The following is a 2,706-nucleotide window of genomic DNA, read 5'->3' as shown; positions in this document are numbered from 1 at the left end:
CCTACAGATTCGCTGACGCCACCACATCTTCCAAGGGACTCCCCAAAACTTGCAGGGGCTGGCCCCCCGCATATGTTGAACAGGAAGGGGTGAGTGTGAGCATCCTTGTCTTGTTTCAGTTTTCAAGGGAAATGCTTCCAATTTTTTTCCGTTTTGGAGTATGCTGGCTGTAGGTTTCTTGTGGATGGCTTTTACTATTTTGAGGTATATACCCTATTTGCCTGGATGTTCGATGGTTTTTATCAAGAAGGGGTGCTGGTTTTTATCAAATGCTTTTTCTGCATCGAATTATATAATCATGTGGTATTTGTTTTTATGTCTGTTGATGTATTTAATTACATTTATGGTTTTATGAATGTTGAACCAGGCTTGCATTCCAGGAATGAAGCCTACTTGGTCATGATGGATGATTTTTGAGATGTATGATTGAATCCAGTTTGCTAGGATCTTGTTGAAGATTTTAGCATCTATATTCATCAAAGATATTGGCCTGTAATTCTCTTTCTTTGTTGGATCTTTACCTTGCTTGGTATCAATGTGATGTTGTCTTTGAAAAATGATTTGGGGAGAGTTCCATCTTTTTCAGTTGCCTGGAATACCTTCAATAGGATTGGTATCAGGTCCTCGTTAAATGTCGTATAGAATTCTGCTGGAAAGTCATCTGAACCAGGGCTTTTTTTTAGCAGGTACTTTTCTTATCACATAGTCTATTTCCTTGATTTTTATTGTTCTAGTTAGGGTCTCAATTTCTTCTTGTTCCAACCAAGTAGGTTGTGTGAGGTCAGAAAGTCCTCCATTTCCTTAAGGTTTTCAAGTTTGTTTCCATACAAGTGTATGTAGTAGACTCCAATGATGTTTTGTATTTCTTCAGGGTCGGATGTGACTTCATCTTTTGTGTTTCTGATTGTGCTCATTTGGGTTTTTTCTCGTTTTTTCTTGGTCAGTCTAGCTAGGGGACCATCGATCTTGTTTATCCTATTGAAGAACCAGCTTTTTGTTTCATTGATTTTTTGTATTGTCTTTTTGTCTTCTATTCCCTGGATTTGGGCTTTTATTTTGGTGATCTGGATAGTTCTGCTGAAATTAGGGTTTTTGTGGTCTTGCTTTTCCAGCTACCCTAGGTGACTTTTTAGGCTGTAATTTGTGTTGCTTTCATTTTCTTCTTGTGTGTTTGTAGAGATATAAATTCCCCTCTTACTACAGGTTTTAAGGCGTCCCAGAGTTTTTGGTAAGATGTTTCTTCATTTTCATTTGTTTCAAGGTGTCTTTTGATATGCTTGGATTTCATCATTGACCCAGGAGTTGTTTAGCATCATGCTGTTTCGTGTCCATGACTTTTTGGGTTTTGGGGGGACCTGGTAGGTGTCAATGTTTATTTTTATTCCACTGTGGTCTGAGCAGGTTCATGGTAGAATTTCGTTCCTTTTAAATTTGCTCATGCTTGATTTATCGCCAATTATGTGGTCAATCTTAGAATACGTTCCATGCAATGATGAGTAGAATGTGTATTCTGTGGTTTTTGAATGGAGTGTTCTGTAGGTATCAATTAAGTCCATTTGGTCCAAAGTCACATTGAGGTTCCGAATCTCCTTGCTGATTTTTTTTCCTGATGATCTGTCTAGGATTATGAGTGCGGCATTAAAGTCCCCAGTTATGATGGTGTTACAGTCAATATCTTTCTTTATTTTTCCTAGATGTTGCTTTATGAAATTGGTGCAGCTATGTTGGGTAATATATGTTTAGGATAAATATTTCTTGTTGATGGAGTGAACCTTTTATCCTTATGTAGTGGCCTTCTTTATCTTTTTTTATTTTTAATAACTTGAAGGGTATTTTGTCTGAAATTAAGATCAATACTCCTCCGTTCTTTTGTATTCCGTTTGCCTGAAAGTTTGTTTCCCATCGTCTTACTTTGAATCTGTGGGTGTCCTTTCTAGTGAGTTGAGTCTCTTGAAGGCAATAGATTGTTGCCTGATGATATTTTATTCGTTTTACCATTCTATGTCTTTTCAGTGGTGTAATTACTCCATTCACATATTCACATTTAGGCTAATAATTGAAATTCAAGAGTTGATCCCTGTCAAAAGGTTCTTACAGAGTTGTTGTTCCTGTTTGTTTGCTGCCTTTTTTTGTTTTTGAAGTTGGTTCATGTGTTTTTTTAATCTTTTGCCTGTATTCTTGTGAAAAAATGTTGTTGTTCTTTTTTCATTTTCTTCTGTGTTCAGTACTTTCTTAATTGTTTCTTGTAGAGGTGGTCTGGTGGCAGTATAGGTTGTTAGGTATTGGATATCTGGAAAAGATTTCAATTCTCCCTCACTAATGAAGTTTAGTTTGGCTGGGTAGGTTATTTTTGGTTGAAATTGTTTATCTTTTAGAACTTTAGGGCTCCAGGCTCTCCTAGCCTGCAGGTTTTCTGTGGATAAATCTGCTGCAATTCTAACTGGTCTTCCCTAGTAGGTAATCTGGCCTTTTTCTCTTGCTGCCTTTAGGAATTTTTTCTTTTATATCTACTTTGTTTAGGCGAATTATTATTTGTCTGAGAGTTGGTCTTCTCATCTGTTGTCTTGCAGGGGTTATCTGAATTTCTTATGCTTGAATTTTTGCATCACTAATGAAATGAGGGAAGTTTTCTTGAATGATTTCATGGAATATTTCTTCCAATGTGATCTCTGACTCTCTCTCTCTGCCTCAGGATGGCCAATTACT

Source organism: Carlito syrichta, unplaced genomic scaffold, assembly GCF_000164805.1.
Source record: "Carlito syrichta isolate Samal-C Ts95f unplaced genomic scaffold, Tarsius_syrichta-2.0.1 Scaffold315380, whole genome shotgun sequence".
NCBI classification, from domain to species: domain Eukaryota; kingdom Metazoa; phylum Chordata; class Mammalia; order Primates; family Tarsiidae; genus Carlito; species Carlito syrichta.
Note: the sequence above shows the minus strand (reverse complement) of the source record.